The sequence below is a fragment of the Salmo trutta genome, chromosome 3 (assembly GCF_901001165.1).
Source record: "Salmo trutta chromosome 3, fSalTru1.1, whole genome shotgun sequence".
Classification (NCBI taxonomy): domain Eukaryota; kingdom Metazoa; phylum Chordata; class Actinopteri; order Salmoniformes; family Salmonidae; genus Salmo; species Salmo trutta.
The window spans coordinates 228783-252062 of NC_042959.1; the positions used below are offsets into that span (position 1 = coordinate 228783).

A 23280-nucleotide genomic window follows, 5' to 3' on the forward strand; every position below is an offset into this window, starting at 1 on the left:
GAAGACCCTCCAGTGATTCTGAGAACAGAATTGATGGTTTCTAACAGTCACTATAAACCACACCCCCAAACTCACACAGGAAGCTCTATCTGAGATCAACTTGAGAGAGACGGAGACAGAGACAGAGACAGAGACAGTGAGCGGGAGCGGGAGCGAGAGCGAGAGCGAGTGAGGCAGAACGAGACAGAGACAGAGAGCGTGAAAGGTAGACAGAGGCAGAGAGCGAGAGCGAGAGCCGCACACAGTACACACTGATAGAAACAGAGAGAAAGACAGAGGTTGAAAGCGAAACTTTGACAGTGACTGGTACAAGAGACAGTGTATTGATACTGATTGGAAGAAAAGAGGAAGAACGGAGAAACAGACTGACAAAAAGTTAGACCAGGAGGGCAGAGAGAGAGACAGGGAGAGAGAAAGATAGAGAGAGAGAGAGACAGGGAGAGAGAGAGACAGGGAGAGAGAGGGAGAGAGGGAGAGAGAGAGAGAGAGAGAGAGAGAGAGAGAGAGAGGAGAGGAGAGAGAGAGAGAGAGAGAGAGGGAGAGAGACAGGGAGAGAGACAGGGAGAGAGAGAGAGAGAGAGACAGGGAGAGAGAGAGAGGGAGAGAGACAGGGAGAGAGAGAGGGAGAGAGAGGGAGAGACAGGGAGAGAGAGAGGGAGAGAGGGAGAGACAGGGAGAGAGAGAGACAGGCAACATGTGTCTGGTGTGATATCGTTCTACTCTTTCCTCTAAATAGACTGAGAGACGAACCCTGAAGACAGGCTGAGGTGAGATACAACACTAACAACTATACCATTACGTGTGCGTGTGTGTGTGTGCGTGCGTGTGCGTGTGTGTGTGTGTGCGTGTGTGCGTGTGCGTGTGTGCGTGTGTGCGTGTGTGTGTGTGTGAGGGGAAAGGGATAACGGACTGCTTTAGCTGTATAGTCATGCCTCAGGGTGTAGTCAGGTGTAGTCAGGGGGTAGTCAGGTGTAGTCAGGTGTAGTCAGGGTGTAGTCAGGTGTAGGCATGGTGTAGTCAAGGTGTAGTCAAGGTGTAGTCAGGGTGAAGTCAGGTATAGTCAGGGTGTAGTCAGGTATAGTCAGGGTGTAGTCAGGTATAGTCAGGGTGTAGTCAGGTGTAGTCAGGGTGTAGTCAGGTGTAGGCATGGTGTAGTCAAGGTGTAGTCAAGGTGTAGTCAGGGTGTAGTCAATGTGTAGTCAGGGTGTAGTCAGGGTGTAGTCAGGTGTAGTCAGGGTGTAGCCAGGTGTAGGCAGGGTGTAGTCAGGTGTAGGCAGGGTGTAGTCAAGGTGTAGACAGGGTGTAGTCAGGTGTAGGCATGGTGTAGTCAAGGTGTAGTCAGGGTGTAGTCAGGGTGCACTCAGGTGTAGTCAAGGTGTAGACAGGGTGTAGTCAGGGTGTAGTCAGGTGTAGTCAAGGTGTAGTCAGGGTGTAGTCAGATGTAGGCAGGGTGTAGGCAGGTGTAGGCAGGGTGTAGTCAAGGTGTAATCAAGGTGTAGGCAGGGTGTAGTCAGGTGTAGGCATGGTGTAGTCAGGTGTAGGCAGGGTGTAGTCAAGGTGTAGACAGGGTGTAGTCAGGTGTAGTCAAGGTGTAGTCAGGGTGTAGTCAGGTGTAGTCAAGGTGTAGTCAGGGTGTAGTCAGATGTAGGCAGGGTGTAGGCAGGTGTAGGCAGGGTGTAGTCAGGTGTAGGCAGGGTGTAGTCAAGGTGTAGACAGGGTGTAGTCAGGTGTAGTCAAGGTGTAGTCAGGGTGTAGTCAAGGTGTAGTCAGGGTGTAGTCAGGGTGTAGTCAGGTGTAGTCAAGGTGTAGACAGGGTGTAATCAGGGTGTAGACAGGGTGTAGTCAAGGTGTAGACAGGGTGTAGTCAGGGTGTAGTCAAGGTGTAGACAAGGTGTAGTCAGGTATAGTCAGGGTGTAGTCAGGGTGTAGTCAATGTGTAGTCAGGTATGGGCAAGGTGGAGTCAGGGTGTAGTCAGGTATAGTCACGGTGTAGTCAGGTGTAATCAGGGTGAAGTCAAAGTGTAGTCAGAGTGTAGTCAGGTGTAGACAGGGTGTAGTCAGGGTGTAGTCGGGGTGTAGTCAAGGTGTAGACAGGGTGTAGTCAGGTGTAGTCAGGTGTAGTCAGGGTGTAGTCAAGGTGGAGTCAGGGTGTAGTCAGGGTGTAGTCAGAGTGTAGTCAGGTGTAGAAAGGGTGTAGTCAAGGTGGAGTCAGGGTGTAGTCAGGTATAGTCAGGGTGTAGTCAGGGTGTAGTCAGGGTGTAGTCAAGGTGTAGACAGGGTGTAGTCAGGTGTAATCAGGGTGAAGTCTATGTGTAGTCCGGTGTAGTCAGGTGTAGTCATGCCTCAGGGTATAGTCAGGTGTAGTCATGCCTCGGGGTGTAGTCAGGTGTAGTCAGGGTGTAGTCAGGTATAGTCAGGGTGTAGTCAGGTGTAGTCATGCCTCAAGGTGTAGTCCTGTGTAGTCAGGTGTAGTCAGTGTGTGTGTGTGTGTGTGTGTGTGTGTGTGTGTGTGTGTGTGTGGGTGTGTGTGGGTGGGTGTGTGTGTAGGTGTGTGTGTGTGTGTGTGTGTGTGTGTGTGTGTGTGTGTGTGTGTGTGTGTGTGTGGGTGCGTGGCATGGGGAAAGAGTTGAACGAGGGGGACTTTAGCAGTGTTGTGTCAGGACATCATTTTTCTGCCATGAGAATGAGAGGCTGTCCTCTCTCTGTCTCTCTGTCTCTCTGTCTCTCTCTGTCTCTCTCTCTGCCTCTCTCTGTCTCTCTCTGTCTCTCTCTCTGTCTCTCTCTCTGTCTCTCTCTCTCACACACACACACACACTCACTTGGCAGTAGTAGGTCCAGGCAGGGCAAGCAGACAGACAGCAGTAGTCTTCAGAGAGATGAGTCAAGGGGAAAAGTTACCACTCAGTACAGGTGTGTGTGTGTGTGTGTGTGTGTGTGTGTGTGTGTGTGTGTGTGTGTGTATGTGTATGTGTATGTGTATGTGTATGTGTGTGTGTGTGTGTGTGTGTGTGTGTGTGTGTGTGTGTGTGTGTGTGTGTGTGTGTGTGTGTGTGTGTGTGTGCCAGGTCACCCATGATACAAGTCAGTATTCGACGTCCATCCATGTCTGAGGACGTCGGGCGATGAAGTGGAAACCGGCCACTAAAGGAAACAGTGAACATTGTTACCTTCATATAGTTTAGGTTTTGCTAGAGTGTTGTGGACAGGGATGGCATTTGGGAGAAAGCATTTACCTTTGATTCCGAAAGTTACATGTTTGAATCCCAAGCTGATCTTACAGTTACACTATTGGATTTGACGTGTTTGGACGAAAATACTTTTTGACCCATTAATTCCATGTGGTTACAGAGTTAAAACAGAAAAAAATTGAAAGTGTTAAGTTTAGGTATTAATTCAGACTGGTTAAGTTTAGGTATTAATTCAGACTGGTTAAGTTTAGGTATTAATTCAAAGGGTTACATTTAGGTATTAATTCAGACTGGTTAAGTTTAGGTATTAATTCAGACTGGTTAAGTTTAGGTATTAATTCAAAGGGTTACATTTAGGTATTAATTCAGACTGGTTAAGTTTAGGTATTAATTCAGACTGGTTAAGTTTAGGTATTAATTCAGACTGGTTAAGTTTAGGTATTAATTTAGAGTGGATAAATGTAGGTATTAATTCAGACTAGTTAAGATTGGGTATTAATTTAGAGGGGTTACATGTAGGTATTCATTCAGACTGGATAAACGTAGGTATTAATTCAGAGTTTGTAAGTTAATGTATTAATTCAGAGGGATTAAGGTTAGCTATTAATTGAGAGTGGTTACATTTAGGTAATAATTCAAAGTGGTTAAATCAGGGTATTAATTCAGAGTGGATGTTTGGTATTAATTCAGAGTTGTTAAGTTTGGTATTAATTCAGAGTGGATGTTTGGTACAAATTCAGAGTGGATGTTTGGTATTAATTCAGAGTTGTTAAGTTTGGTATTAATTCAGAGTTGTTAAGTTTGGTATTAATTCAGAGTGGTTAAGTTTAGGTGTTAAATGAGAGTGGTTAAGATTAGGGCTATGGTTTGAGGAAAGCATAAACCTAAATATATTTTAAAAATGCGCTGTTTCCATTTAGTATCATCAAGAACTCTCCCTTCTTGCTAGAAATGTGTAAACTGCTGTGGTGCAGTGGACTAAGCAGCATGCTCTTGTTTTGAGCATTGTGGGTTTAAATCCCAGAAACGCTGAATCAGCTCCACCACGCACTGGGCCGAAGGTCAACAGAGGAGAGGAAAGAAAGAGAGAGAGAGAGAGAGAGCAGCAGAGAGAGAGCAAGAGAGAGAGAGAGAGAGAGAGAGAGAGACAGAGAGAGAGAGAGAGAGAGAGCGAGAGAGCAGCAGAGAGAGAAGAGAGAGAGAGAGCAGCAGAGAGAGAGAGAGAGAGAGAAGGGCTCTGAGATAAGATGATTAGAGATGTGAGAAGCAGGGTAGAGAGGAGCTGGAGCTGGGACAGGGAGCATGGTTAAAGGAGAGGGGAGCAGAGTGGACGAGGACAGAGGGGAGAATTTGTGCAAATATTTGAGAAATGTTAATGACTTTATGTGGAGAATAGACAGAGGTCAGACAGACTGATAGACATTGGCTAGATAACTGGCCAATTATAGAGGGGGGAGAGATGACAGTAGTCTGGACAGTGTTCTGCTAGACGAGAACCAGAGAGGGTCATGGGAGACTGCTGAGTCAGTTAGAACAGGAAACAGTTATTCTTCCAGGAAGAGGACCAGAACTAGAGCTGTAAATAATGATTAAACCAGGAAGAGGACCAGAACTAGAGCTATAAATAATGATTAAACCAGGAAGAGGACCAGAACTAGAGCTGTAAATAATGATTAAACCAGGAAGAGGACCAGAACTAGAGCTGTAAATAATGATTAAACCAGGAAGAGGACCAGAACTAGAGCTATAAATAATGATTAAACCAGGAAGAGGACCAGAACTAGAGCTGTAAATAATGATTAAACCAGGAAGAGGACCAGAACTAGAGCTGTAAATAATGATTAAACCAGGAAGAGGACCAGAACTAGAGCTGTAAATAATGATTAAACCAGGAAGAGGAGCAGAACTAGAGCTGTAAATAATGATTAAACCGGACCCTGAACCTCTGTAAGGGACTCAACCCTGATCCCAACCCTCTGTAAGGGACTCAACCCTGATCCTAAAGGAGCCCCAACAGATTAATAGATGACGCATTCTCAATTGCTTTCCACACTGCCCTCCCCCACCTAGATAAGGGTTAGGTATTAACTAACCCTACCCCACCTAGATAAGGGTTAGGTATTAACTAACCCTAACCCTAACCCACCTAGATAAGGGTTAGGTATTAACTAACCCTAACCCTAACCCTAACCCACCTAGATAAGGGTTAGGTATTAACTAACCCTAACCCTAACCCACCTAGATAAGGGTTAGGTATTAACTAACCCTACCCCACCTAGATAAGGGTTAGGTATTAACTAACCCTAACCCTAACCCTAACCCACCTAGATAAGGGTTAGGTATTAAACTAACCCTAACCCTACCCCACCTAGATAAGGGTTAGGTATTAACTAACCCTACCCCACCTAGATAAGGGTTAGGTATTAACTAACCCTAACCCTAACCCACCTAGATAAGGGTTAGGTATTAACTAACCCTACCCCACCTAGATAAGGGTTAGGTATTAACTAACCCTAACCCTAACCCACCTAGATAAGAGGAATACCTATGTGAGAATGCTGTTCATTGACTGTATCCACATTGATGGGGTGGCAGTAGAGCGGGTCGAGAGATTCAAGTTCCTCTGAGTCCAAATCACTAAGGACCCTCAAATCCTCAAAATGTTCTACAGCTGCACCATTGAGAGCATCTTGACTGTCTGCATCACTGCTTGGGATGGCAACAGCACCGCCCTCCATCGCATGGCGCTACAGAGGGTGGTGCAGACAGCTCAGTACATCACTGGGGCTATGCGTGCTGCCATCCAGGACCTCTGTATCAGAGGGTGGTGCAGACAGCTCAGTACATCACTGGGGCTATGCGTCCTGCCATCCAGGACCTCTGTATCAGAGGGTGGTGCAGACAGCTCAGTACATCACTGGGGCCGAGCGTCCTGCCATCCAGGACCTCTGTATCAGAGGGTGGTGCAGACAGCTCAGTACATCACTGGGGCCGAGCGTCCTGCCATCCAGGACCTCTGTATCAGAGGGTGGTGCAGACAGCTCAGTACATCACTGGGGCCGAGCGTCCTGCCATCCAGGACCTCTGTATCAGAGGGTGGTGCAGACAGCTCAGTACATCACTGGGGCCGAGCGTCCTGCCATCCAGGACCTCTGTATCAGAGGGTGGTGCAGACAGCTCAGTACATCCCTGGGGCCGAGCGTCCTGCCATCCAGGACCTCTGTATCAGAGGGTGGTGCAGACAGCTCAGTACATCACTGGGGCTGAGCGTCCTGCCATCCAGGACCTCTGTATCAGAGGGTGGTGCAGACAGCTCAGTACATCACTGGGGCTGAGCGTCCTGCCATCCAGGACCTCTGTATCAGAGGGTGGTGCAGACAGCTCAGTACATCACTGGGGCCGAGCATCCTGCCATCCAGGACCTCTGTATCAGAGGGTGGTGCAGACAGCTCAGTACATCACTGGGGCTGAGCGTCCTGCCATCCAGGACCTCTGTATCAGAGGGTGGTGCAGACAGCTCAGTACATCACTGGGGCTGAGCGTCCGGCCATCCAGGACCTCTATATCAGAGGGTGGTGCAGACAGCTCAGTACATCACTGGGGTTGAGCGTCCTGCCATCCAGGACCTCTGTATCAGAGGGTGGTGCAGACAGCTCAGTACATCACTGGGGCTATGCGTCCTGCCATCCAGGACCTCTGTATCAGAGGGTGGTGCAGACAGCTCAGTACATCACTGGGGCCGAGCGTCCTGCCATCCAGGACCTCTGTATCAGAGGGTGGTGCAGACAGCTCAGTACATCACTGGGGCCGAGCGTCCTGCCATCCAGGACCTCTGTATCAGAGGGTGGTGCAGACAGCTCAGTACATCACTGGGGCCGAGCGTCCTGCCATCCAGGACCTCTGTATCAGAGGGTGGTGCAGACAGCTCAGTACATCACTGGGGCCGAGCGTCCTGCCATCCAGGACCTCTGTATCAGAGGGTGGTGCAGACAGCTCAGTACATCCCTGGGGCCGAGCGTCCTGCCATCCAGGACCTCTGTATCAGAGGGTGGTGCAGACAGCTCAGTACATCACTGGGGCTGAGCGTCCTGCCATCCAGGACCTCTGTATCAGAGGGTGGTGCAGACAGCTCAGTACATCACTGGGGCTGAGCGTCCTGCCATCCAGGACCTCTGTATCAGAGGGTGGTGCAGACAGCTCAGTACATCACTGGGGCTGAGCGTCCTGCCATCCAGGACCTCTGTATCAGAGGGTGGTGCAGACAGCTCAGTACATCACTGGGGCCGAGCATCCTGCCATCCAGGACCTCTGTATCAGAGGGTGGTGCAGACAGCTCAGTACATCACTGGGGCTGAGTGTCCTGCCATCCAGGACCTCTGTATCAGAGGGTGGTGCAGACAGCTCAGTACATCACTGAGGCGGAGCGTCCTGCCATCCAGGACCTATGTATCAGGCAGAGGAAGGAAGGCCAGTACATCACTGGGGCTGTGCGTCCTGCCATCCAGGACCTCTGAATCAGGCGGAGGAAGGAAGGCCCGTTAAAGCCTCCAGCCACCCAAGACAGAGATTGTTCTCTCTGCCTCCTCGTGGCAAGTGGCACTGGAGCTCCAAGTCTACCACCAGCAGGCCCAAGCCATCAGACCTAAATAGCTAACTGTATAGCTACACTGACTATCTGAGTTGACCCTTGTATTTAATTTTCATGCACAGTGAAACACTCACGTACACTGACACTTCAACACACACACACTCACAATCATAATTTACACTGCTGCTACTCTGTTTATCATATACCCTGATGTCTAGTCCCCTGGCCCCTATACATACTGTATCTACTGACCCTGTATATAGTCCCCTGGTCCCTATACATACTGTATCTACTGACCCTGTATATAGTCCCCTGGCCCCTATACATACTGTATCTACTGACCCTGTATATAGTCCCCTGACCCCTATACATACTGTATCTACTGACCCTGTATATAGTCCCCTGGTCCCTATACATACTGTATCTACTGACCCTGTATATAGTCCCCTGACCCCTATACATACTGTATCTACTGACCCTGTATATAGTCCCCTGGTCCCTATACATACTGTATCTACTGACCCTGTATATAGTCCCCTGACCCCTATACATACTGTATCTACTGACCCTGTATATAGTCCCCTGACCCCTATACATACTGTATCTCCTGACCCTGTATATAGTCCCCTGGTCCCAATACATACTGTATCTACTGACCCTGTATATAGTCCCCTGGTCCCTATACATACTGTATCTACTGACCCTGTATATAGTCCCCTGGTCCCTATACATACTGTATCTACTGACCCTGTATATAGTCCCCTGACCCCTATACATACTGTATCTACTGACCCTGTATATAGTCCCCTGGTCCCTATACATACTGTATCTCTGACCCTGTATATAGTCCCCTGACCCCTATACATACTGTATCTACTGACCCTGTATATAGTCCCCTGGTCCCTATACATACTGTATCTACTGACCCTGTATATAGTCCCCTGGTCCCAATACATACTGTATCTACTGACCCTGTATATAGTCCCTGACCCCTATACATACTGTATCTACTGACCCTGTATATAGTCCCCTGGTCCCTATACATACTGTATCTACTGACCCTGTATATAGTCCCCTGACCCCTATACATACTGTATCTACTGACCCTGTATATAGTCCCCTGGTCCCTATACATACTGTATCTACTGACCCTGTATATAGTCCCCTGACCCCTATACATACTGTATCTACTGACCCTGTATATAGTCCCCTGGTCCCAATACATACTGTATCTACTGACCCTGTATATAGTCCCCTGGTCCCTATACATACTGCATCTACTGACCCTGTATATAGTCCCCTGACCCCTATACATACTGTATCTACTGACCCTGTATATAGTCCCCTGGTCCCAATACATACTGTATCTACTGACCCTGTATATAGTCCCCTGGTCCCTATACATACTGCATCTACTGACCCTGTATATAGTCCCCTGACCCCTATACATACTGTATCTACTGACCCTGTATATAGTCCCCTGGTCCCAATACATACTGTATCTACTGACCCTGTATATAGTCCCCTGGTCCCAATACATACTGTATCTACTGACCCTGTATATAGTCCCCTGGTCCCTATACATACTGTATCTACTGACCCTGGAACTGACCCTATGCAATATAGATTCTTATTTTCTCCTGTTTTCTTACTTATTTTTATTTCTCCTGTGTTTTTGTTCTTCCTTATTTTTAATACTAATGATATTGATTACTGCATTGTTGGGGTTACAGCCTACAAGAAAGGTGCTACAGTGGTACTGGTACCCTGTGTATATAGCCTGGTAATCATTACTCAGTACTGGTACCCTGTGTATATAGCCTGGTTATAATTACTCAGTACTGGTACCCTGTGTATATAGCCTGGTAATCATTACTCAGTACTGGTACCCTGTGTATATAGCCTGGTTATAATTACTCAGTACTGGTACCCTGTGTATATAGCCTGGTAATCATTACTCAGTACTGATACCCTGTGTATATAGACTGGTTATAATTACTCAGTACGGGTACCCTGTTTATATAACCTAGTTATCATTACTCAGTACGGGTACCCTGTTTATATAACCTAGTTATCATTACTCAGTACGGGTACCCTGTGTATATAGCCTGGTATACTGTGTATATAGCCTGGTTATCATTACTCAGTACTGGTACCCTGTGTATATAGCCTGGTTATAATTACTCAGTACTGGTACCCTGTGTATATAGCCTGGTAATCATTACTCAGTACTGATACCCTGTGTATATAGACTGGTTATAATTACTCAGTATGGGTACCCTGTGTATATAGCCTGGTATACTGTGTATATAGCCTGGTTATCATTACTCAGTACTGGTACCCTGTGTATATAGCCTGGTTATCATTACTCAGTACTGGTACCCTGTGTATATAGCCTAGTTATCATTATTCAGTACTGGTACCCTGTGTATATAGCCTAGTTATCATTACTCAGTACTGGTACCATGTGTATAACCTGGTACCCTGTGTATATAGCCTGGTACCCTGTGTATATAGCCTGGTTATCATTACTCAGTACTGGTACCCTGTGTATATAGCCTGGTACCCTGTGTATATAGCCGAGTTATCATTACTCAGTACTGGTACCCTGTGTATATAACCTAGTTATCATTACTCAGTACTGGTACCCTGTGTATATAACCTAGTTATCAATACTCAGTACTGGTACCCTGTGTATATAGCCTAGTTATCATTACTCAGTACTGGTACCCTGTGTATATAGCCTAGTTATTATTACTCAGTACTGGTACCCTGTGTATATAGCCTAGTTATTATTACTCAGTACTGGTACCCTGTGTATATAACCTGGTAGCCTGTGTATATAGCCTGGTTATCATTACTCAGTACTGGTACCCTGTGTATTTAGCCTGGTACCCTGTGTATATAACCTGGTACCCTGTGTATATAGCCTGGTACCCTGTGTATATAGCCTGGTTATCATTGACTCAGTACTGGTACCCTGTGTATATAACCAAGTTATCATTACTCAGTACTGGTACCCTGTGTATATAGCCTGGTTATAATTACTCAGTACTGGTACCCTGTGTATGTAGCCTAGTTATCATTACTCAGTACTGGTACCCTGTGTATATAGCCTGTTATACTGTGTATATAGCCTGGTTATCATTACTCAGTACTGGTACCCTGTGTATATAGCCTAGTTATCATTACTCAGTACTGGTACCATGTGTATAACCTGGTACCCTGTGTATATAGCCTGGTACCCTGTGTATATAGCCTAGTTATCATTACTCAGTACTGGTACCCTGTGTATATAGCCTAGTTATCATTACTCAGTACTGGTACCCTGTGTATATAGCCTGGTACCCTGTGTATATAGCCTGGTTATCATTACTCAGTACTGGTACCCTGTGTATATAGCCTGGTTATCATTACTCAGTACTGGTACCCTGTGTATTTATCCTGATACCCTGTGTATATAGCCTGGTTATCATTGACTCAGTACTGGTACCCTGTGTATAGAGCCTGGTACACTGTGTATATAACCTGGTTATCATTACTCAGTACTGGTACCCTGTGTATATAGCCTGGTACCCTGTGTATATAACCTAGTTATCATTACTCAGTACTGGTACCCTGTGTATATAGCCTGGTACCCTGTGTATATAGCCTAGTATACTGTGTATATAGCCTGGTTATCATTGACTCAGTACTGGTACCCTGTGTATATAGCCTAGTTATCATTACTCAGTACTGGTACCCTGTTTATATAACCTAGTTATCATTACTCATTACTGGTACCCTGTGTATATAACCTAGTTATCATTACTCAATACTGGTACCCTGTGTATATAGCCTGGTACCCTGTGTATATAGCCTAGTTATCATTACTCAGTACTGGTACCCTGTGTATATAGCCTAGTTATCATTACTCAGTACTGGTACCCTGTGTATATAGCCTAGTTATCATTACTCAGTACTGATACCCTGTTTATATAACCTAGTTATCATTACTCATTACTCAGTACTGGTACCCTCTGTATATAGCCTGGTACACTGTGTATATAACCTGGTACCCTGTGTATATAACCTAGTTATCATTACTCAGTACTGGTACCCTGTGTATATAGCCTGGTACCCTGTGTATATAACCTAGTTATCATTACTCAGTACTGGTACCCTGTGTATATAGCCTAGTTATCATTACTCAGTACTGGTACCCTGTTTATATAGCCTAGTTATCATTACTCAGTACTGGTACCCTGTGTATATAGCCTGCTACCCTGTGTATATAGCCCGGTTATCATTATTCAGTACTAGTACCCTGTGTATAAAACCTGGTACCTTGTGTATATAGCCTGGTACCCTGTGTATATAGCCTGGTACCCTGTGTATAGAACCATGTTATAGTTACTAGTTACTAGCATGTGACATTAACACTTCTGTAAGGGACTCAATCCTCACCCTCTGTAAGGACTCAACCCTCACCCTATGTAAGGACTCAACCCTCACCCTCTGTAAGGGACTCAACCCTCACCCTCTGTAAGGACTCAACCCTCACCCTCTGTAAGGACTCAACCCTCGCCCTCTGTAAGGGACTCAACCCTCACTCTCTGTAAGGGACTCAACCCTCACCCTCTGTAAGGACTCAACCCTCACCCTCTGTAAGGGACTCAACCCTCACCCTCTGTAAGGACTCAACCCTCACCCTCTGTAAGGGACTCAACCCTCACCCTCTGTAAGGGACTGAACCCTCACCCTCTGTAAGGGACTCAACCCTCACCCTCTGTAAGGGACTCAACCCTCACCCTCTGTAAGGACTCAACCCTCACCCTCTGTAAGGGACTCAACCCTCACCCAACCCTTAACCTCCTCCTATTGCACTAGCTAGGACAGGAAATACGTATCTTTACTATGGCAGCCCAGTGGAGTCAGAGGTGAAACTCGCGCTAAATGCGCGCTAAATGCAAAACCTCATAAATGCTATAACTTCAATTTCTCAAACATATGACTATTTTACACCGTTTTATAGATACACCTCTCCTGAATCGAACCACGTTGTCCGATTTCAAAAAGGCTTTACAGCAAAAGCAAAACATTAGATTATGTCAGCAGAGTACCCAGTGAGGGAGATAAGTGTTTCCAGTTTCAGAGATTTTTGTAGTTCGTTCCAGTCATTGGCAGCAGAGAACTGGAAGGAGAGACGACCAAAGGAGGAGTTGGCTTTAGGGGTGACCAGAGAGATATACCTGCTGGAGCGCGTGCTACAGGTGGGTGCTGCTATGGTGACCAGTGAGCGGAGATAAGGGGGGACTTTACCTAGCAGGGTCTTGTAGATGACCTGGAGCCAATGTGTTTGGCGACGATTATGAAGTGAAGGCCAGCCAACGAGAGCATACAGGTCGCAGTGGTGGGTTGTATATGGGGCTTTGGTGACAAAACGGATGGCACTGTGATAGACTGCATCCAGCTTGTTGAGTAGGGTATTGGAGGCTATTTTGTAAATGACATCGCCGAAGTCGAGGATTGGTAGGATGGTCAGTTTTACGAGGGTATGTTTGGCAGCATGAGTGAAGGATGCTTTGTAGCGAAATAGGAAGCCAATTCTAGATTTCACTTTGTTTGAATGTTTGAATGTTTGAATGTTTGAAGTGATATCCACACATCAGATTTCAGTTTTATCCGGCCGTGCAAATACTGCCCCCTATCCCCAACAGGTTTTAACTCACCTTGGCCTCTCTAGCCTTGTAGAGCTGTCCATGGTGTTAACTCACCTTGGCCTCTCTAGCCCCGTAGAGCTGTCCATGGTGTTAACCTCTCTGGGCTAGGTGGCACCAAATCGTCCCACCTACGTAACAGCCAGTTGAATCCTGTGGCGCGATTTTCAAAATGTTTGAAATGCTATTACTTCAATTTCTCAAACATATGACTATTTTACAGCTATTTAAAGACAAGACTCTCGGTAATCTAACCACACTGTCCGATTTCAAAAAGGCTTTACAACGAAAGCAAAACATTAGATTATGTCAGCAGAGTACCCAGCCAGAAATAATCAGACACCCATTTTTCAAGCTAGCATATAATGTCACAAAAACCCAAATCACAGCTAAATGCAGCACTAACCTTTGATGATCTTCATCAGATGACACACCTAGTACATTATGTTATACAATACATGCATGTCTGTTCAATCAAGTTCATATTTATATCAAAAAACAGCTTTTTTGTAACGGCTTGTCTGTGGTGTGGCGGAAAGAAGCGCAGGAAGCAGCGAACACTGTGTGGTAATTTTAATAAAACCACATGTACAAAATAAAAGGTCTCCCAACAACAGGGAAAATACACTTGACAAGCACAGTCGAACAAAACGCAGTCGACACACAGAAAGACAATCCCGCACAATAGGGAGCGGGCCAGCTGAACTAAATAGCCCTCTTAATTTACTAACTCAGGGCAGGTGAGAAAACATAAAAAAAGGGAAAAACAAAAAGGGAATCGGTGGTAGCTAATAGGCCGGTGACGACGACCGCCGAGCGCCACCCGAGCAGGAGGGGGCACCACCGTCGGTAGGAATCGTGACAGTACCCCCCTCCTGACGCGCGGCTCCTGCAGCGCGCCGACACCGGCCTCGAGGCCGACCCGGAGGACGAGGCGCAGGGCGATCCGGAAGGAGGCGGTGGAACTCCTTCAACATGGATGGGTCCAAGACGTCCTCCGCCGGCACCCAACACCTCTCCTCCGGACCGTACCCCTCCCAGTCCACGAGGTACTGCAGGCCCCCCGCCCGGCGTCTCGAGTCCAGAATGGCCCTTACGCTGTACGCCGGGGACCCCCCGATGTCCAGGGGGGGTGGAGGGACCTCCGGCACCTCATCTTCTTGTAGGGGACCAGCCACCACCGGCCTGAGGAGAGACACATGAAACGAGGGGTTAATACGGTAATAGGAAGGGAGTTGCAACCGATAACACACCTCGTTTATCCTCCTCAGGACTTTGAAGGGCCCCACACACTGCGGCCCCAGCTTCCGGCAGGGCACGCGGAGGGACAGGTTCCGGGTCGAGAGCCAGACCCTGTCACCCGGTGGGAACACCGGCGCCTCACTGCGGTGGCGGTCAGCACTCCTTTTCTGCCTGGCACTGGCCTCCTTCAGTGAGTCCTGTACTGCTTTCCAGGTCTCCTTGGAGTGCTGAACCCAGTCCTCCACCGCAGGAGCCTCGGTCTGGCTCTGGTGCCATGGGGCCAGGACCGGCTGGTACCCTAACACACACTGGAAGGGTGACATGTTAGTAGAGGAGTGGCGAAGTGAGTTCTGGGCTAACTCTGCCCAGGGAATATACCTCGCCCACTCCCCTGGCCGGTCCCGGCAATATGACCTCAGGAACCTGCTCACCTCCTGGTTCACCCTCTCCGCCTGCCCATTGCTCTCGGGGTGGTAACCGGAGGTTAAACTGACCGAGACCCCCAGCCGCTCCATAAACGCCTTCCAGACCCTGGATGTGAACTGGGAGCCCCGATCAGAGACAATATCCTCCGGCACCCCGTAGTGCCGGAAGACGTGGGTAAATAGGGCCTCCGCAGTCTGCAGGGCCGTAGGGAGACCGGGCAAGGGGAGGAGACGGCAGGACTTAGAAAACCGATCCACAACCACCAGGATCGCAGTGTTCCCCTGAGAGGGGGGAAGATCTGTCAGGAAGTCGATAGACAGGTGCGACCATGGCCATTGCGGAACGGGGAGGGGCTGTAACTTCCCTCTCGGTAAATGCCTAAGAGCCTTACTCTGGGCACACACCGAACAGGAAGAGACATATGACCTCACATCCTTAGCCAAGGTGGACCACCAATACTTCCCCCTTAGACTCCGCACTGTCCTCTCTACACCAGGATGACCCGCCGCAGGTAGCGTGTGCGCCCACCGAATCAAGCGATCGCGAACATCGAGCGGCACATACATGCGCCCCTCGGGCACCTGCGCAGGCGCAGGTTCCAACACCAGTGCCCGCTCGATGTCCGCGTCCACCTCCCACACCACTGGTGCCACCAGCCTAGACGCTGGAATGATGGGAGTTGGATCGATGGGTCGATCATCGTGTCATACAGACGGGACAGCGCGTCGGCTTTAGTATTAAGGGAACCCGGTCTATATGAGATGGTAAACCTAAACCGGGCGAAGAACATGGCCCACCTTGCCTGACGTGGATTCAGTCTCCTCGCTGCCCGGATGTACTCCAGGTTTCGGTGGTCGGTCCAGATGAGAAAGGGGTGCTTAGCCCCCTCAAGCCAGTGTCGCCACACCCTCAAGGCTTTGACTACCGCTAGCAACTCCCTGTCCCCCACATCGTAATTACGCTCCGCCGAACTGAGCTTCCCTGAGAAGAAAGCGCAGGGGCGGAGTTTCGGTGGCGCACCCGAGCGCTGTGATAGCACGGCACCCACCCCAGCCTCGGATGCGTCCACCTCTACTACGAACGCTAAAGATGGGTCCGGGTGCGCCAACACGGGCGCATCGGTGAACAGTGTCTTCAACTTCTTGAAGGCTCCGACCGCCTCCGTCGACCATCTCAAACACGCCGGCCCCCCCTTTAGCAGTGAGGTAATGGGAGCCGCTACCTGGCCAAACCCCCGGATAAACCTCCGGTAGTAGTTGGCAAAGCCCAAGAACCGCTGCACTTCCTTCACCGTGGTTGGAGTCGGCCAATTACGCATGGCCTTAATGCGGTCACACTCCATCACCACCCCCGTGGTGGAAATGCGATAACCCAGAAAGGAGACGGCTCGTTTGAAAAACTCACACTTCTCAGCCTTAACGTATAGGTCATGCTCCAGCAGTCTACCAAGCACCTTGCGCACAAGGGACACATGCGCGGAGCGGGTGGCGGAATATATCAAAATGTCATCGATATAAACAATCACGCCCTGCCCGTGCAGGTCCCTGAGAATCTCGTCAACAAAGGATTGAAAGACGGCTGGAGCATTTTTCAACCCATACGGCATGACGAGGTACTCATAATGGCCTGATGTGGTACTAAAGGCGGTTTTCCACTCATCTCCCTTCTTGATACGCACCAGGTTATACGCGCTCCTGAGATCCAATTTTGTGAAGAGCTGTGCTCCGTGAAATGATTCCACCGCCGTAGCGATAAGAGGTAGTGGGTAACTAAACCCCACCGTGATCGCGTTTAGACCTCTATAATCAATGCACGGACGCAGACCTCCCTCCTTTTTCTTCACAAAAAAGAAACTCGAGGAAGCGGGTGAGATGGAGGGCCGAATGTACCCCTGTCCCAAGGATTCCGTGACGTATGTCTCCATAGCCGCCATCTCCTCTTGTGACAAGGGGTACACGTGACTCCTGGGAAGCGCAGCGTTAACCTGGAGATCTATCGCACAATCCCCTTGTCGATGAGGTGGTAATTTAGTCGCTCTCTTTTTACAAAAAGCGATCGCCAAATCGACGTATTCAGGGGGAATGCGCAGGTGGACACCTGGTCTGGACTCTCCACCGACGTGGCACCTATGGAAACTCCTAGACACCTCCCTGAACACTCCTCCGACCACCCCTGGAGAACCTCCTGTTTCCATGAAATGAGGGGATTGTGACCAGCCAGCCAGGGGACCCCCAGCACCACCGGAAACGCAGGTGAATCAATAAGAAAAAAGTTAATGCTTTCCTTATGATTCCCCAGCGTTACCATGTCCAGCGGCACCGTAGACTCACTGACTAGCCCTGACCCTAATGGTCGGCTATCTAAGGAGTGCACGGGGAAGGGGGAATCTATCGGCACCCGTGGAATGCCCAGCTTAATGGCAAGTCCACGGTCCATAAAGTTCCCAGCTGCGCCTGAATCGACTAGCGCCCTATGCAGGGAAGAGGGGAAAAAATTAGAAAATGAAACAGGCAAAAACACATGACCAACAGGGGGTTCTGGGCGAGTCTGGTGCTGACTCACCTGAGGTGACCGAGAAGTGTTCTGCCTGCCTTCTCGACTCCCAGACTGGCTCCTCCAGCACCGGTCGGCCGTGTGTCCTCTCCGACCACAGCTGGTGCAGGAGGAGCCACCTCCTCCGGTGCCCCTTGACACGGCCCCCCCTACCTCCATAGGGGTAGGGGCGGGGGTGCACGGGGGTGGAACGGGCAGGACCCTCTCCGAACGCCCGCGGGCAGCCAGCAAATTGTCCAACCGTATGGACATATCAATGAGTTCGTCCAGGGATAGATTGGTGTCCCTACAGGCCAGCTCCCTGCGGACGTCCGCCCGGAGACTACACCGGTAGTGGTCTATGAGGGCCCTGTCATTCCACCCCGCTCCAGCAGCCAAGGTCCTAAACTCCAGCGCGAAGTCTTGAGCGCTCCTCGTCTCCTGCCTGAGGTGGAACAGCCGTTCACCCGCCGCTCTACCTTCGGGGGGGTGGTCGAAAACAGCCCGAAAGCGGCGGGTGAACTCTGGGTAGTGGTCCCTCGCCGAGTCCGGAGCGTTCCAGACCGCATTAGCCCACTCCAGAGCTCGGCCCGTCAGGCAGGAAACGAGAGCACTCACGCTCTCCTCTCCTGTAGGAGCAGGTCTGACGGTGGCCAGGTACAACTCTAACTGGAGAAGAAACCCCTTGCACCCAGCCGCCGTCCCATCGTACTCCCTCGGGAGTGCCAGGCGAAGCGCGCCAGAGCCAGACGTCGTAGGAGGAGGAGATGGTTGTATCGGGAGGGTGTAGGTGGAGAGAGGATACCACTCCTCTCCCATCGGTCCATCCTCTCCATCACCTGGTCCATGGCGGATCCGATGCGATGCAGGACCGATGTATTCTGCAGGACACGTTCCTCCATCGAGGGTAGTGGAGTGCCCGCTGCTCCCGCTGATTCCATGCTCTTTGAAGGTGCGGGATTCTGTAACGGCTTGTCTGTGGTGTGGCGGAAAGAAGCGCAGGAAGCAGCGAACACTGTGTGATAATTTTAATAAAACCACATGTACAAAATAAAAGGTCTCCCAACAACAGGGAAAATGCACTTGACAAGCACAGTCGAACAAAACGCAGTCGACACACAGAAAGACAATCCCGCACAATAGGGAGCGGGCCAGCTGAACTAAATAGCCCTCTTAATTTACTAACTCAGGGCAGGTGAGAAAACATAAAAAAAGGGAAAAACAAAAAGGGAATCGGTGGTAGCTAATAGGCCGGTGACGACGACCGCCGAGCGCCACCCGAGCAGGAGGGGGCGCCACCGTCGGTAGGAATCGTGACATTTTTACATTAGCATGTGACGTTCAGAAAAAGCATACCCCCCGCAAACTTCCGGGGAATTTACTAACAATTTACTAAATTACTCACGATAAACATTCACAAAAAGCATAACAATTATTTTAAGAATTATAGATACAGAACTCCTCTATGCACTCGATATGTCCGATTTTAAAATAGCTTTTCGGATGAAGCACATTTTGCAATATTCTAAGTACATAGCCCAGCAATCACGGCTAGCTATTTAGACACCCACCCAGTTTAGCCTTCACCAAAATCATATTTCCTATAAGAAAAATGGTCTTACCTTTCCTGTTCTTCGGCAGAATGCACTCCCAGGACTTCTACTTCAATAACAAATGTAGGTTTGGTCCCAAATAATCCATCGTTATGTTCCATCAGCGACGTTTTGTTTGTGCGTTCTAGACACTATCAGAATGGTAAATCACGGTCGCGCGTATGGCGCATAACGTGACAAAAAAATTCTAAATATTCCATTACCGTACTTCGAAGCATGTCAACCGCTGTTTAAAATAAATTTTTATGCAATTTATCTCGTAGAAAAGCGATAATATTCCGACCAGGAATCTGCGTGTCTGTAAACTGAGGGAAAAACCGAAAGGCGGGGGCGGGCAGGTCACGTGCCTAAGTTTTGTCTGCTGATAGACCACTTAGCAAAAGCTCTCGTGTGTTTCAGCCAGGGCTTTGAATTACGTCATTCAGATTTTTCCCGGGCTCTGAGAGCCCATTGGAGACCTGGGAAGTGTCACGTAACAGCAGAGATCCTGAGTTTTTGGAAGAGATGTCAAAGAAAGCAAATAAATGGTCAAACAGGCCACTTCCTGTAAAGGAATCTCTCAGGTTTTTGCCTGCCAAATGAGTTCTGTTATACTCACAGACACCATTCAAACAGTTAAAAACTTTAGGGTGTTTTCTATCCATATATAATAAGTATATGTGTTACGCCCCTGAAAAAGGGGAGAAATAATCACGAGAGTGATACGGTATTGTTTCCTCAACGAGAACTTTTACTGTAATCATTTTACCAAAGTAACACATTTTACACAAGTAACACATTTTACAAAACAACAGATCTACAGGAAAGAGCTAGTGTTGTAGGGTACAAGGCTTATTCAAGTCACAACAGTATACACTAATTCACTGAAACATACACTCATTTCAATATAACTGTCAAGCACAACGTTTTAACTCAGTAAACCATAACTCAATTTATCAACAGTCAATAAAGTGTTTGAAAAACCCTTACACAAATAACACCGCAACATATCTTATTAGCAACGCACATGTTCATTCACATGTTCATTCACGATCGACATAAAATGGCAGCTACTCTCAGTACGAAGCTAGCCTTAGCTGCAACCGAGCAGGGCTCATATTACTCTGCAAACGTAACTAACTTTCTCAAGATGTTACTAAGACACACCTTAAACACTCTTGACATGTTAGCGAGTTATTACATTTAAATGACTCTGTTTTATCATCAAGAACATACCTGAAAAAGGGGAGAAATAATCACGAGAGTGATACGGTATTGTTTCCTCAACGAGAACTTTTACTGTAATGAGGAAAAGACCGCGATTTCCCCGCGAACTTGGGTGGAGACCAGAGCAATCGATCTCAGACTCATGGATTAAAGAGAATTTAGTAGATCACAGATTAACACTTTTCCCCTTCAATTAGGCACCACAAAATAAAATAATCAATATAACATTTACACATTCCTTTTACAATTCTTACCTTTTGTACACTTGATGGATTTTAACTTTAACACAATTATATGAATGTTATCCATCTCTATCAACTAATACAGAATGCATGATCTTTTTAACCTTAGATGTTTTAAGATCCTCACATTCTATGAACTTACTAATACTTTTTAATGTATAACAGGCTATGAGTATTTCCTTTAACCTGTCACACTCTCCCCGACAAAATAAATGTTGTCCCAACATTACCAACATTGTCTTCTTCAACAGTCTGTATGCACTGGACCTATGACATCCTCTTCTGTAAGGTAGTACTTGAGCAGAGGTCAAGGGTCACAGTTCAAATATAACTAACAAGTTATTTTCACAGTCCATGTGTTGACCAGCTGTATAAACAGTCCATAAGCAGTCTTTTCTCATACTATTGATCAACAGTCCATCACTTTTAATGATCTATATGCATAGTCTGCAAATTGTCTCTTGTGACAGTCTGAAATCAGTCAGTAGTCCATGGTCAAACATGTCAACTCTGTAGCTTCATGTTTGCTGAAGCCCATACATGTAAGGTGGCTGAAAGTAACATTGCTGTAGTGATGGCAGCCATGGAACCATTCCTGGTGCAGAGTAGACATTGAACAACTGTGGCTGTGGCTGGATACTGTAGCAGGAAGGGATACCAAGATGATCATAGTTGATACGTCTTGGAGGGTGTCTCTCTCTTTGTGGCAGCTGGTAGGCTGGTTCCTCAGGTTCAGCAGCAGCAGTTAATGAAGGAAAGGCACTTGGTGGACGATCATCAGGCACATTTTCAGCAGGCAAGTTCATCTCCTCAGCAGGCCGGTCTTTAACTGTTGTCTCCTCCAGCCGCTTTTCAACCAGAGGCTGTGCTGGTTGCGTATCAGGGACTGGCATGGCAACTGTCTGTTTCACTGGTGGGGGCCTGTGTTCCCACTCTCTCGCTGGTTCAGCATTCCTCCCCTCAGGTACTGTAGATGTGGGAACCTGTAGCGGCTCATGATGAAGGTCACATTCATCACCGCTGTCTTCATCAGAATCTAGAGGCTCTGATTCAGGCTGATGACTTTTGTCATCTTTGGTCATTTCTGGTTGCGTCTCAAAAGGTAAGTGGTCACAGGACATGAGCAGGTTTCTGTGCAGGACCCTGGAGCGTCCCCTACCCTTTTCTGGTCTCAATTCATAAATCGGCAGGTCTGAACCCATTTGTCTCACTACTGTGTGAATTGTATCTTCCCAATAGTTACGGAGTTTTCCTGGTCCTCCTCTTGGTGTCAGGTTTTTAATCAGAACTCGCTTGCCAGGCTGTAGCACTGAACTCCTAACTTTAGTGTCATAGTACTTCTTACTTCTTTCAGCGGCTTTCTGAGCATTTTCATTTGCAATGGCGTATGCTTCTTCCATCCCTCGTTTCCAGTTCTCCACGTAGTCTCGCTGGTTACTGGAACCTGCCTCTGTGCACAATCCAAAGAGCATATCAACTGGAAGCCTGGGTGATCTCCCAAACAGAAGATAAAATGGTGAATAGCCAGTCACTTCGCAACGGGTGCAGTTATAGGCATAAACCAGTTTGTTCAGAGACTCCTTCCAATTTGACTTTTGTGTCTCAGTTAGTGTCTTTAACATTTGCAACACTGTTCTGTTCATGCGTTCCACTTGACCGTTCCCCATCGGGTGATAGGGTGTTGTTCTGGACCCCGCCATGCCACTGAGTTTATTTAATTGATGGAACAACTGATTTTCAAATTCTCCCCCTTGGTCATGGTGGATGCGGGACGGGAACCCGAACTTCAGGGCAAAGTCATTGAAGATGAGATTTGCAGCAGTTTTACCTGACTTTGATGTGGTGGCGTAGGCTTGAGTGAAACGTGTAAAATGATCAACAATCACGAGGATGTACTCATATCCCCCTTTGCATCTGTCGAGATGAAGGAAGTCTATACATACCAGTTCAAATGGCTGTGTTGTCACAATGTTTGTCAGAGGAGCTCTTGTTTCATGGGCTGGCTTTTTCTGCTTGACACAGCAACAAGTTTTAGTCACATAGTGCTCGATGTCAGATTGCATATATGGCCAGAAGAAGCGGTCACGTACTAGTGATACAGTGCGATCAGTACCTTGGTGTCCCATGTTATTGTGCAACTCTTCCATCACTTTACCTTTGTACTGCTCTGGTAGAACTAACTGCTTGCGGGCTGTAGTGATTCTGTACAGAATGCCATCACTGTCTATTGTCAATTTGTCCCATTCCCTGAATAGGCATTTTGTCTTTGGACTGCATTCCTTTTGCTCTTTAACCTCTTACATCTACACGTTCCGCTAGCGGAACGATTGCTCCAATATCCAATGATGGGCGGGGCGCGAAATTCAAACTCCTCTAAATCCGAAAACTTACACTTTTCAAACATATGACTATTTTACAGCTATTTAAAGACAAGGCTCTCCTTTATCTAACCAAACTGTCCGATTTCAAAAAGGCTTTACAGCGAAAGCAAAACATTAGATTATGTCAGCAGAGTACCCAGCCAGAAATAATCACACAGCCATT

The 23280-nt window shown here is 47.8% G+C and overlaps 1 protein-coding gene across 1 annotated transcript in view; it reads left to right on the forward strand.

Moving 5' to 3' along the window:
- Positions 1 to 617: 617 nt before the first annotated feature.
- gpr174 (G protein-coupled receptor 174) overlaps positions 618 to 23280 on the forward strand; it is a 45278-nt gene continuing 22615 nt past the window's right edge. Inside the window, exon 1 of the mRNA XM_029719794.1 lies at positions 618 to 767. The gene's annotated coding sequence lies outside the window, so the exon portion shown is untranslated. The remainder of the gene's footprint in view (positions 768 to 23280) is intronic.